The sequence below is a fragment of the Panthera uncia genome, chromosome D1 (assembly GCF_023721935.1).
Source record: "Panthera uncia isolate 11264 chromosome D1, Puncia_PCG_1.0, whole genome shotgun sequence".
Classification (NCBI taxonomy): domain Eukaryota; kingdom Metazoa; phylum Chordata; class Mammalia; order Carnivora; family Felidae; genus Panthera; species Panthera uncia.
Genome location: NC_064808.1, coordinates 89,147,207 through 89,161,626, shown reverse-complemented (window position 1 = coordinate 89,161,626; position 14,420 = coordinate 89,147,207). Strand labels below are relative to the sequence as shown.

Sequence of the window (14,420 nt, the reverse complement as noted above, 5' to 3'; positions counted from 1 at the left end):
ATAATATTAAAAAAAATTTTTTAAATTAATTTTATTTTTTTAAATTTGCATCCAAATTAGTTAGTATAGAGTGCAACAATGATTTCAGGAGTAGATTCCTTAATGCCCCTTACCTATTTAGCCCATCCCCTCTCCCACAAAGGCTCCAGTAACCCTCTGTTTGTTCTCCATATTTAAGAGTCTCTTCTGTTTTGTCCCCCTCCCTGTTTTTATATTATTTTTGTTTCCCTTCCCTTATGTTCATCTGTTTTGTCTCTTAAAGTTCTCATATGAGTGAAGTCATATGTTATTTGTCTTTCTCTGATTAATTTCGTTTAGCATAATACCTTCCAGTTCCATCCACATAGTTGCAAATGGCAAGATTTCATTCTTTTCGATTGCTGAGTAATACTCCATTGTATATATATCACATCTTCTCTATCCATTCATCCATCGATGGACATTTGGGCTCTTTCCATACTTTGGCTATTGTTGATTGTGCTGCTTAAACATGGGTTTTTAAAAAATGTTTTTAATGTTTATTTTTAAGAGAGAATGAGTGGGGGAGGGACAGAGAGAGGAGGAGGGACAGAGGATCCAAAGGGGACTCTGTGCTGACAGCAGTGAGCCCGACATGGGGCTCGAACCCATGAACAGTGAGATGGAGACCTGAACCAAAATCAAGAGTCAGATGCTTAGCCGACTGAGCCACCCAGGCGCCCGCGTCATCTACATATTTAATTCCTTTCCTCTGTTCCCCTTTCTTTTCTTTTTATTATTTTATTTTCACCTCTCTGTCTCTCTGCCCCACCCCCATCCCCTAGATTAAATACCTAAATGTGGACACCCAGCACGACAGAGAGTACCTGCAAGCATATCTGATAGATCCTTCTAATGAACTTAGGGGCGTTGTATACCGTGCCGAATAACTGATTAGCACCCCCACAGAACATCAGTCATGCTGGGCTTCTTCCAGGCCACCCTCTGAGTGGGGGGAAGCCAGCCGAGCCCGGAGCAAGCAGAGGAGGAGGAGACCATGCTGGTAGTGGTCTCCTGGCGGAACTGACTGCTGAGAGACCTGAAGGAAGGGACGTGTGGCAGACGGGCGGGGAGGAGGCTGGAACGTATTTGATGAAAAGTGCCAGCCATGAGGGTGGCAGGATGCAAAGTTGGTGGTAGCGGCCGCAGCATGGTTACCACACGTTATGTTACTTCTCAAGTATTTGGAATACAGATGGATGCAAGTTTTGGAAATCTCTTTGTAAGGGCAGCATGGGACATGGCTGCATGATCTACAGACCCTTCCGGATATAACTGTGAGATGTCAAAAGCTTGCCCTGAGAATCAGTTTGCCTTTAAAAATGGTAAGTAGAGCAGCCAATGTGGTGGGACCCAAAATCTGCCTGGAAGAGGGTGTTCTAATGAGTGGTGTTACGATAATGTTAGGAGAGGAGCCAGTGTTGCCTCGATAGAGGGAAAAATAGAAGAAGTATTAGGCACCGAATATTTTGACACGTGGGGAAAAGATGTGGCCCCGTTTATGGGGTTTGTGAAGTCCATGCCAGATGGGAAAATAGTCTTAATGGGAACATACGATGACGGAGCAGCCAGACTCAGTGATGAGGCGCTGAACTGAGGAGTGCATCTATCACTAACCTTGGTTTTACAGACAACTGGGTCTTCTGTGCTGGGAAAAGCATTAAGACAAAAAGCCCTTTTGAGCAGCACATAAAAGGACAATAAGGACACCAAGAAATATGAAGGAATTCTGCCCAAAGTTGCAGAAAGGAAAGAATGCATCCCCCAGAAGCAAGACAAACGTGGAGAAGGTCGAAGAAGGTGTGCCGTCAGGAGTCATGGGCGAGCTGGCACAGAGAAACGTGGTGCAGATATTTGAAGAGCGTGCAGCCATCTCGGGGTGTGAATGAGCATTCTCTTTTCGATATCAGGATTATTTCTTGCTAACGTATATAGACATCTTTGTAAATAGTCATCATGAGCAAATGTGCAAATCACGGAGCCATTTCTAATGGAGTACCATGTGGAGCCTGCTATGGTAATGACAAATTTTGATTCTAAAAGCATACTTAATGGATAACTGAACAGATTGTGGGAAGACATATACATACACTGATAGTTTTATTATCCTTGTCTATCTATCTGTCTACCTCCCTCTCTATCATTTATGTGTTAGTGCAGGTGATAGATGTGATATCATCTATCTATCATCGATCTACCTATTATCTATCTATCTATCATCTATTTATCATGTGTCATCTATCTATCATCTATCTGTTATCTATCTACCTACCTGTCATCTATTTATCATGTGTCATCTATCTATCATCTATCTATTATCTATCTATCTATCTATCTATCTACCTACCTATCATCTATTTATCATGTGTCATCTATCTATCTATCTATCTATCATCTGTCATTCTATTTATTGATCTATCATCTATCTATCTATATACTGATAGCTATGGAAATCTATCATGGAATAATATAGATTTAAGGGAGACTATGTTTCCTTTTATATATAGATATAGCATTTTGATTATAGTATCTTTTAAATTAAAAAGCCATTTGGCTTAGTTCTGTGTGAAATGTGACTTTACAGTCTGACCCTCCTGCGATATCTCTTTTCTTTAGCTTTCTTTCTCTTCCCAAGAAACCGAGAAATTAAATATGAAAACACAAATTTTAATTATACGCAGTACAAAGTAAATACATAAATGTAGGTGGCGTTGGGGACTGTAGCTGGCTGGGTTTTGTGTAGGCAATGTGAATAACCCGATTTTGCAGAAGCCGTTTAGAGTGAGGCTGAGGTTGGTAACTCCACAGAATCCAGAAAGCAGACCAGTTCATTCCCTGTCCTAATTGAGGACAGCCGTGTCTGTATATTGAAAGCAATACTGCCATATATTGTCCTTATTTGATTGTTATCAGCATGGGCCAACCTGTCTGGGAAGCGGCGTGCGTGAATACACAATAATTGTGGTTTGCAAACCAAGACATTAATTGTGTATTTACTTCATTTAACTTCATAATAGAAATTTTTGCCTGAAGATATAGTGACATATTTAGAAAAGTCTTAATGGCTGAGTGGACTCAGCCATTAAACATTTACAACATAATTTTATTTGACCCAAAATGACTTTATACCCAATTCTACATCAACATATAGGAGATCTAACTTTTTGGTTAACTTTAATCATCCGCTAAATGACTCAAGCTTTCTTAAATATTGTTTTAGGGCACTAAATATCTACTGTGCATGAAGTATCTTAAACTGGTACATATACACAAATTTAGTGACCAAACTGCCATTCATAATAAAAGACAGCACTTAAATTTTGAATCTAAATTTTTTAACTTGATTTTATTTATTTTGAGAGAGACAGAGAGAGAGAGAGCGAGAGCATGCGCGCGAGCGCACACACACACACACACACACACACATATGCATGAATGGGGGAGGAGCAGAGAGAGAGAGAGAGAGAGAGAGAGAGAGAGAGAGAATCCCAAGCAGGCTCCACATAGACAGCACCGAGCCCCGCTTGGGGCTTGAGCTCACAAATTGTGATATCATGACCTGAGCCGAAATCGAAAGTCAGGCTCTTAACCCACTGAGGCACCCAGGTGCCCCTGAATCTAAATTTTAGATGACTTGTATAGAAAAAAACCTAAAAGTAGTAATTTTTATTTTGCTGTAAGCCAAGTTAGAAGCTATTCAGTTCTTTTCTTTCCTTTTTTATTCAGCTGTTTCTTAAATGTTAATGAGCTTTGGGGTACTTCCTCAAACTGAATGTAATTTGTGAATAAATGCACCTTACACATTTAAACAATTTTTGTACATTGTTCAGACTTTGGGCATTTCTAAGCTAGATCACATTCAGCATGTATGTGCTAACATTTGAAATACTTCCCAAGATTCGTTTAATTGAAACAAGGCACATTATACAGGAGTTGTGAAATAAATGTTACGTTAAAAAATAATGAAAATAAATGGTATTGGTTTTGCTTTGTGAAAAAATTAAAATAAAAATATCTATTACGGTTTCCTCCATCCAAGTTCTAAGTACAGTAAATATGTGGTAGTGGGGCAGTAAATGGAACTATAATCATTACAGTATAATGTTGATACTACACACTCTGCCCTCAGAATCAGGCTTTATCAAAATCTTTTTTAATGTTTATTTACTTTTGAGAGACAGAAAGACAGAGTGTGAGCAGGGGAGGGGCAGAGAGATAGGGAGACACAGTTTAGCTTATCCCAGTGCTACAATAACTGTGTGACATTGGGTAAATGATTTAGTCTCTGTTTCAGTTCCCTCATCTGCAAATAGGACCATCCTACAAATCAAAGGAGATAAATCATATAAAATGCCCAGCAAGTAGGCAGAAGAGCAACAGCTTCCATCCATTGAAGAATTACGATGTTCCAGGCACTGTATCAGGGGCTCGTTAAATATACGATCTCTTTTAATGTCACATGACGATGCAAAGGAGCTTTATAGCTTCCATTTTACAGAAGAAGAGGCTTAGAATCAGGGTGGCGAGGTGTCTTGTCCAGAGTCTTTCGACCAGCAAGCATCAGAGCCCTCTACCTACCTAGTTCTGTTGGAAGCCAAAGCATGTACCCTCTACCACTTGGCTTTCCTACCTCAGTGGGCCACGCAGCCAAGGAGACACAGAGGTGAGTTAGGGCAGAGCCCGATGGTATGGTTCTGGGCAGAGTAGGGAAGGGAGGGCTGGGCCACAGTTAGGAGACCAGGGCCATCGGAGGGAAGGAGAGGAGACCAGGCAATCCTGGTGGTCCAGGCAGTTCCGGTGGTCATGGTGCCAATCCCTACGAGAACCCATTTCTGGAATGTAGAATGAGTGCAGTCAGATGCCTCTGTCACTTACCTGCTTTGCACATTCTACAAAGTTAATTAACCTCTCTGACCCACAATTTCTTCACCTGGAAAGTGGAGATAATAATCTCATTGCACTGGAAGGTTTATGGGGTGATGCATAAGATCACCAGCCCAGCGTTTGCCACACAGTTGATAAGAAACTGCAAACACCTGTGCTTAATAATGTACCTACAAGCCATAAACTCAATCTTCATATCCACAACATAAAGTGGGAGGTGGCCATGGTACAGAGAAGCTAAATGGTTGCCTAAGGTCATTAGGGCTCGTAAGAGTGAGAGATTCAAATTCAGGCAATATGACATTCTCCTTCAGAATATGTGGTCTTCAATACAAAGTCCTACAACGACCAGAACCAGTCCCACTGTCCTCATCATACTTACTCATTTCAGCCAGCCCCCAAGAAGGCAGAAGATGCTCTTTGGAAAGCCAGGCCTCCTTGTCAGCCCCTTCCCCCCTGCTTCTGGGATCTACCCAAGCCTAGAGTGTCATTAGCCTGGTGGGATATTGGATCTGTGACATTTGAGAAATGACTTGGGGACCTTTTCCAGGCCATTCTCTGACCAGCATCCCTTCCTTCTTATCTGGCCCACTACTGAAACAGCCCATGAGGTCCCCTGCATATGGTCTCATTATTCAATAACAGTTGCTATTGTAATCAATTCAGAGGCCCAGGGTGTCCCAGTGAAGACTCCCCAGTCTTGTCCCCCCATTTAGACTTGGAGTTTGGCCCCTAACCAGAAAAGCAGAGCCAGACGACCAGGCTGACTGGGTGTTACTTGGGCCCAGACAGCATTTCAATGTTGCATCACAGTCCTTCTTCATCCACAGTTCATTTCTCTTGGGCATCTTGGCTCTTAGGAGACAGTGTGTGTGGCAGTTGAGGGCGAAGGTATTTCTGGATGTTGATGTTTGTTCAGGAAGGATGGGCAGGATGCTGTCAGGAGGAGATTCCTGCAAATCAGCTGAGTATCTCAGGCTAAAAATTCTCTAGCAGGAAGGGTTGGAATGGAACATGGTCTTTCACATTCAAGCTATTGCAATGGCTTTCATTACAACAGAAGAACACATTTTTCTCCCACTTGGTGATGCGTATATATTCCACACATCTTTTTGGGCAGCCCAGAATGGAATATTGATAGGAATATTCTGAAGAATAACAGAGAGACCCAGGTTAGACTTGGAATGTGAGGGAATGTGGCTGAGAAAGGAGTCCCTGCCTTCCCTCCTGTCCTCTGAGGCAGAACCCAAGACTTGAACCCCTTCCACACAAGGGACGGTTTCCTTCCGGGACAACTGGGTGTCCCCAACACCCCCCCCCCCCCCCCGCAACATTTATAGCAAAGGAGCTGCAACAGCTGTGCTCTCTTAAGGATTCAGTCACTGATTATCAGGGATGGATGGGAATTTGGAGGTCAACCATAAAACCCAATTGTTGCACAAGTGAGACATTTGAACTCAGAGAAGGGAAGTAACAAGCCCTAGACTATTGACTGAGTTAAGCCAGAACTTGTGAGACTAGAGAATGCTGACTCCAGATCTAGTGCCTTTTTTTTGCCAAAGCAATCATAAAATTCAATCTCCCCTCACCCTCCTTCTCTTGCCCTCATCTTACCGCCAGTGAAATGTTGGGTATACACTTCTTTGATCTGACACGCAGAGTCAGGATATTTGGATTGACAGGAACCCAAATTCTTTCTGCAGTTTTTGCCAACAAATTCATCACAGGAGGTGCAAAATATAAATTTCCGTGTAGGATCTGGACATTATATGAGAACCATAGGGTGAGACCAAAGGGGGGAGAAAAGAAGATCGCTGCTGTAGGTATTGAGATTGAGGTCAGGACCTCAACTGAGGCCAGGACTTTGCAGATTTCCCTCTTCCAGCCTCTGGGCGTCTCCCTGTAGAACCCAGATTTATTAAGGAGTCTGGTTTTAAGAGTCGTGGGGTTACCAGGAAGCTCTTTCCCTTCTTTCCAGGATCAGCTTGCAGTGTTCTGAAAGGGACACTGAAATGGACATTTCTTGCTGGTAGGGATGGGCTAGGTTATCTGAGAGAGAAGACCCAGTGTCCAGTGGGGGAAAGAAGGAGGAGGATCTCTCTTCTGAATTATTTATCAAGACCTGGGTCTTAGTTGAAAGAAAAGGTGCTACAGGTCTCTAGCGTGCCTGTCTGTAGACCCCAGTGGTTCTGCATCATCCCTTTTCCTTACACCATTCCTGAAGTTAGAGTTTGGGGAAGCTCCTGGACAGCTGCAGTGGCAGGATCCCCAGGAAGAGTTTCCATGGTAGACAAGGGAGTTTGCAGCAACCAGAGGCTCAGGGCCCAGAGCCCACGAACGCTGTCAGGACTTTTTAGGAGTTTGCTCCTGGAACTCATCACCCTGCCCCCTTTGCCTCCCTGCCATAGGACTCACCCTCCGTGGAAGACCAGCACAGAACCAGGAGGGCTCCTGGGAACAGGAGAAACCGGAGCCAGTCCATATATGTTAGGGAAAGGATGATGAGGCAGGCAATCAGGCTCCAGGAAGGGTTCAGTAATGGAGCACAAGACAGGATATGGGGTGGAGAAGAAGCTGTGATCTCCTCTCTAGTCTCCTACTCTGTGAGTTATGTCCTAGACTATGAAAGGTGCCGTTCATTTACCTATATTGGGAAGCCCTGCCTCTAAGAGAGTGGGCGTTGTGCTTCCTCCCCCCACTCCATTCCACCGCCAATGCAGGGCCTCAGCCAAGGAACTTGCACAAGGAAAAGGTGACCTTGCTTCTCTCAGAGAAGGCAAAGGATCTAAGTGAAGCAGAGGTGGGAGCCACCATCAGATTCCACATTTTCTCTGGGTGTTCAAATTTCTACGTGTGACGCTACCACTTGCCCCACTGAGCCCTGGCATCGGGCTTTGCCCTACAGGCTTACAAGTGCACGGCACACTCCTGTGTTGTGTTGGATTCCTTGAGTCAGCTAAATCATGTATCACTGCTATAGGACTCAATTACTTTCAGAGAGTTTCACAGTATATTCCACCTAATAAGACTAAAACCTGTTCAGAAGAAGCATTGGTCACCATGGACCAGAAGAAGAGAGCAACAATTGATAGAGGAGGTATAATGTAAAGAATGGTAGGGTTGGGTTAAGCAGAATCAAGGTCATTGGCATTCTATAATGAGAGAAAGGTGCATGTGAAGTTCTAGAGATGGGAACAGATGTCACAGGTCAGATGCTCTTGTTGTAATGTCTTTATCTGGTTTTGATATCAGAGTATTGCTGGTTCCATTAAATGGGTTAGGACAAATGAACTCCTCTTCAATTTTCTGGAAGACTTTTTCTAGAATTAGTAGTATACTTTCCTGAAATGTTTCACAGAGTTCACCAGTGAAGTCATCTGGGCTTTCCTTGTGAGGTTTTTAACTACAAAGGCAGTGTTTTTAACAGATAGAAGTGAGGTTGCCTGGGGGGCTTAGTTAAGCATCTGACTCTGGGTTTCAACTCAGGTCATGATCTCGTGGTTTCATGAGTTCAAGCTCCGTGTTGGGCTCTGCGCTGGCAGTGCAGAGTCTGCTTGAGATTCTCTCTCTCTCTTTCTCTGTCCCTCCCCTCCTCATGCTGTCTCTGTCTCTCTCAAAATAAATATATAGGCTTAAAAAATAGATAAAGAAATGTATTTATTACTTTTTGAGCGTCCTTGGGCAGTTGGAACCCTTCGAGACCTCCCATTGTCTAGCACAATAAGCACCATATGCGTTTGCCTATTATAGTTGGCTTTTGTGAGGACTTCAGAGAATATATTTGCAGTGTTTACAACACAGAGCAGGTGCTTGGAAAACAACAGTCCTTATTACTGCTATCGTCTAAGGAGAAAAAGAGCCATCTTTAATGAAGACAAAAAAATGCTCTAGGCTAATTTTATTCTATAGAATAACAGGAATTCAAAAGATTAAAACACTAGCCGCCAGGAGGAATAAAGCCATCAGTATCGAACCCCAGGGGCTTTTCATTTGCTCTTCTCTGAGCTAATACCATCTTTTAAGTAGCAAAAGCAATCACCTTTTCTAAGACCGCCTCTATACCTCATATGTGGATATAGAAATGTCAGATAAGTCCTTTTCCATAGCTCAGGGGGCCGGCAGGTGACTGGCTCTGCCCTCCTTCTGTGGCTCTAGCTGAGAGGTGGCTGTCTGGCACCCCTGGAGATGGGTGGAGATCTTCCCATAGCTCTGCCCTGGTTACGGAGGCCCTTTGATGTGAGCAGCTGGGTGAGTGACACTGCTTGGGTCCCATGTGTCTTCTGGTTCTGGAGGACCGAGGTGATTCTTTGAGGAAAACTCGGAGACACTGACCCTGGACTGTTTTCTCCTTGAAGCATCCTTCTGCCCATTTTACAGGTTTGGAAATGGAGGCTGAGAAAGGTTAAGTGAGTCGCCAAAGTCAAAATGCTAGAGAGCAGAGCTGAGATTTCAGTTTGGGCCTGTCCCCAAAACCCAAGCAGGTTTTTTTGTTTGTTTGTTTTTTTGTTTTTTTACATTTCAGCATTATAGAATTATAATTGACAAAATTGGAAAGTCTTTATACATCGTGGTGGTTTGATATACATATAAACACACGTTGCGAAAAGATTTTGGCATTTTCCATCTAGATAATTAACATATCTTTCATCTCATATGTTTATCTTTTTGGGGGGAGAGGGAAGTGAGAACATTTAAGTCCTACTTACTTCCTGGGCAAATTTCAATTATACAATATGGTGTTGTCAACTATAGTCTCTGTGGTTTACATTCGATCTTCACACCATTAAAAAAAAAATTCTTTTATTTATTTTGAGAGACAGCACATGCACACACAAGCAGGGGAGGGGCAGGGAGGGAGGGAGGAAGAGAGAGAATCCCAAGCAGGCTCCAAGCTGTCAACGCAGAGCCCGACATGGGGCTTGATCTCACAAACCATGAGATCATGACCTGAGCCGAAATCGAGAGATGGACGTGTAACTGACTGAGCCACCCAGGTGCCCCTGCAACTTTCATCTTATAGTTGGAAATTTGTACCGTTTTGCCAATCTGTCCCTATTTCCTCCACCCCCTGCCCCTGGCAACCACTTTTCCACCCTCTGTTCTATAAATTGGACTTTTTGTTTGTTTGTTTGTTTCCGATTCCACATATAAGTGACACCATGAAGTATCTGTGTGGCTTATTTCACTCAGCATAACGCCTTCAAGGTCTACCCATGCAGCTTTTAATCACTACGCCAAATGATGTGTGTAAAGCAATGACCCAGTGACTTGGACACAAGAGGGACTCATTTAGCATTTTTCCTGTTTCTTTTTCATTTGAAGCATATATGGAACTCTCTGCTGGCTGAGCAGATGTTAATAAGTTGAATGTTAAAAATATTCTAGAGCACTGAGTTCTTCAAGGAAAGCCTGAGAGGCCGATCAGTGTGCAAGAGACGAGGGAGGCAAGGCAGGGACACAGGGTAAGCTTGCTTTCAGTTATTGAAAGGGGAGGAGGGAGGCATGTAGCTTACTGGGTAAGAAGATCCTCTTCGGAGCCAGGCATTCTGCATTTTGAATCCCTGCTGAGTCTCCTAGTAGCTGTCTGATCTTGGGCAAATTAGTAACTTCTCTAAGCTTCCATTTCCTGAAAGGTAACATGGAGGTGATAATAGCGTCCACTGCATAAGCTCGTTATGTTTCTAGGAGTTAATATATGTAAAGCTACTAGGGCAGTTGCTGGCATACAGCTAGTATGTCTAACTGGTTTATGACAGACTGGGGGCCAGAGTAGAGGGAGGCTCCAGGATGGGAAGCATGGTGTGAGACTGACTGCGGGCGTCTGGCATGACAAGAAGGATCCGGCTGGATTGCACAATGAGATCGCGTCCTGGGGACAGAACCACATTTGTGGGGTTTTAGCCTAGAGCTAAGTACTTCGGCGCGCCGAGCACCTTGCACATCTTAGGATTCCTTAGCAGCCTGGGGATTAGCGATCATCCCCACCTGTACATGCTGAAGCTGAGACTCTTCGTAAATGGAAGAGCTGGGATTTGAACCACAGTCGATATGATTCTACTGCGTAGGCTCTTACAGTTGTGGATACAGCCTTGTGAGTAAGGCAGTATGCTGAAGAGGCTTTGCACCCTGAGAGTTGGGCTGCAGACGCTAGAGAGAAGAGCGTGCGGACTTCCAGAGAAAGCAGAGCGATCCAAGGACTCTGTTCTTTAAGGAAAAACATCTGCCTTCTTTGGTCCTGCCAGCAGGTGACCAGGATCAGTTTGCAAGGCAGTCTTCCATTTTCTTTGGTCCTGCAACAACTCTCTTTCTCCTGGAGGTTTCTTGAGTATTATTTCTTCTTTCGGCCTCCCGGCTGACCCCCACCCCCTCACCGCCACCTTTTCTTCTTCTCTCTCAGAACCTGAGAAGGATTCTTGTCATTGCCCAAAGCACTAGGAGTTCCGTTTCCCAGGAGGGAGCTGAATGTTCTGGCAGCAATGTGTAGGATGGAGGGGAAGGGGCTGGTTAGAGTACAGTTCAGGAGACCAAACCTCTGGGTGCCAGGGGTCAGAACAAGGGTACGTGATCTCATTAGCTCCCAACCACAAACCTCTGAGGGAGGTGACAGGCTGGTTATTTTCGGGGTGAGGAAACAGAGCTCTGAGAAGGTGTGACCTGAGGGGAAGGGGAATCTCAGGGCCCTGTGCTGTTGTGACCACACCGTACAATCGCTTTAGTTTCCACCATAATTTTGGGTGGTTGGGGCACACTTGGAGATGGAGGTGGGGCTTCCAAACTTATTCCCCCCAGCCCTATGCCCAGCCCAAATCCCTCCCCATCTCATACTATTTATGGCAAACCCACCCACTGAGAGGATGAGAGGAAAACACGAGGCCATCTTCAGCTAGAGGAGAAGTGACTTAGCAGGAATCTTTTCAGAAAGCCAAGTCTGAGGGTTTTCCAATTGCTTTTGTAGTCAGGACTCAAGGAGTGTGTCCACATACAACACACTGCAGAGAATCTGAGGAAGACGAGGCATCAGGGCACCTCAGAGAGGGGGTCTTTGCCCTTTCCTAGCTCCTCGGGGCTCCCGCTTGACCCCGGAAGTCAGTGCCATTTCCTTACACTGTTGCCATGGCTAAGAAAGGAATTTGAGAAGCTAATTCCTACTGACGTGTTTTGTTTGTTTGTTTGTTTTTTAAGATTTTATTTTTTAAAGTAATTTCTACACCCCAAGTGGGGCTCGAACTCACGACCCTGAGATCAATAGTCGCACGTTCTACAGACGGAGCTGGCCAGGCGTCCTCAGAGGTGTTTTGGACACAGGACCCCTCAGGGGTATTCCCGTGTATTTAATACATAGTTATGGAAGATCTCAAACACTCCAGGAACTCCATGTTAGAAAACACACAGAGGGGCACCTGGGCAGCTCAGTCGGTTAAGCGTCCGACTTTAGCTCAGGTCATGATCTCACAGTTTGTGTGTTCCAGCCCCGCGTCGGGCCCTGTGCTGACAGCTCAGAGCCTGAAGCCTGCTTTGGATTCTGTGTCTCCCTCTCTCTCTGCCCCTCCCCCACTCAGGCTCTGTATTTCAAAAATGGATAAACATTTTAAAAAATTAAAAAAAAAAAAAAAAAAGAAAACACACAAAGAAGTGACTGTTGGCAGTGAACCGGGCCCCGTGCCATTGGGCCCAACCACGAAATAATCGTGATACTAATAATGATAAAATTGCGACCAGGCACTAGATAGTCACTGTGTGTCAGGCACCGTGCTCGATTTTGTATGTATTATCTCATTTAAGTATCATGACAACATCATTATTATTCCCTTTTCTGATGAGAAACTGAGGCCCAGCGATGTTAAATCTCTCACAAATGTGTCATTTCTACTAAGTGGCAGAGCTGGGATTCATACGCAATTCTGCTTAACTCAAAGCACTAACTTTTAATCGCTTCGAATGCGGTGATAGCCAGTTTAAGGAGAAGTAACTGGCAGAGGGGGAGGCGGCCCCTTTATGAGGAGGACTCTTTGGGGTACCCTCTGGGCAAGTGTGGAGAGCTAAGGGGTAGTGGAAATTGTAGCCTCAGAGCTTGGTGTTGGGGAAAAGTCCTCTGTTTTCATGACTTTGTCTTGTGTCTCTTTTCCTGGAATTTAATCATTTCATTTATCCTGGGTGTGGGGTTCAAGGTCTGTGCCACTACCCTCTTGCATCTTCTGCCCTTTCCCTTTCTGGGGTACTCTCTGTCGTCTTTTTCAGCTAGTTTTCCCTCAGGGCGGTCACTGTGCACTTCAGTGGCCGGTTGATAGAATGGCCTATGGGCAGAGATACTTACACCCACCTTGACTGGCTTCTTTCTCAGCCCCAGGGCTCAGGTTGTCCTGAGTCTCTCTGTTACACTGTGGGTCCCACTGTACCAGGACTGAGAGATTGGGATGTAGGGAATTATGTGTTCTTGAGCCATTGCCTCAAGGTTTCAGTTAATTTCGATTGCCCAGGCCTGGAAAATGGTGCTTCTCAAAATATGTTTAGTGAACTATTAAACTAAACCCACGTCTTCCTAGCTCACGTGGGAGAGAGCTCACATCAACTCTCCCTCTGCTTGGGCATTAAGAGAAATATCTGCACATCGGGCAACAATCAGTTCACTTCTGCTTCGTGAGCTCCTACCCTTGGCCCAGTCCTGTCCTAGACACTCTGGAAAAACCATGCAAACATAAGTCCCCAGAGGGGTTAACAATCTAGAGAAAATGAGGCTAGATGGAGGAAATATACCAAACGCTAAAAGTTTTCAGTGCACTGAAGGTATTTTTTTTTTCAATGGCAGCTCCTTTGAATCTTAACCACCTTTTAAACAAATGAAAGAATAGCTTTACAGAGGTAGGGGACTGGGGACCCAAACTCATGTGGGTGTGTGCGTGTGGGTGTGTTGCGGGGGGGGGGGTACTGTGGGAAGCAGAGGAAGGAGAGGAGGAATATTCAGGAAATATAAGACACTCAGTGATATGAGAAAGACAGAGAGAAATAGAATAAGGGGTGGTGAGGCTGGGAGCGGCTTGTGTGGACGGTATGATGGTGTGAGATGGGATACGAAATCAATTTGTTTTTGGACTTGTTGAATTTGATATGCCCATTCAAATGGCGAGAAAGAGAGGCCAGAGGAGGGTTCAGAGAGGAAAGCAAAGATTTGTAAGTCGTCCATATATAGAGGGTATTTAGAGCCATGACATGAGGTCACTGGAGGAGATCATTAATAGGGCAAGAAGACCAAGGACTGAGCAAGTCCCATCACATCTATAGCCTCAGGTTTTTGGTACTGAAAAAAATAAATAAAAACCTGAAGCTCAAACCACTAGGTGTGATTATTACTGTCACTATCACCATTAGCAGGGTGCCGCTGTTGTTTTGTACAACTGTTGTGCACCTACTTGCAGGGAGACAATGCCAAATAAGCACAGTCTTTGCCATCTGGCTTTCACCTGGTAGCTCGTGTTCTGACTGAGCTGCTCACTCAGGCCTCCCGGATGAGCGCAGTTGGG

The 14,420-nt window shown here is 44.6% G+C and overlaps 1 pseudogene; it reads left to right on the top strand.

The window, feature by feature from the left end:
* The first annotated feature begins 1,126 nt into the window (after window positions 1-1,126).
* Window positions 1,127-1,876, top strand: LOC125929590 (protein FAM3C-like; annotated as a pseudogene).
* Window positions 1,877-14,420: the final 12,544 nt, after the last annotated feature.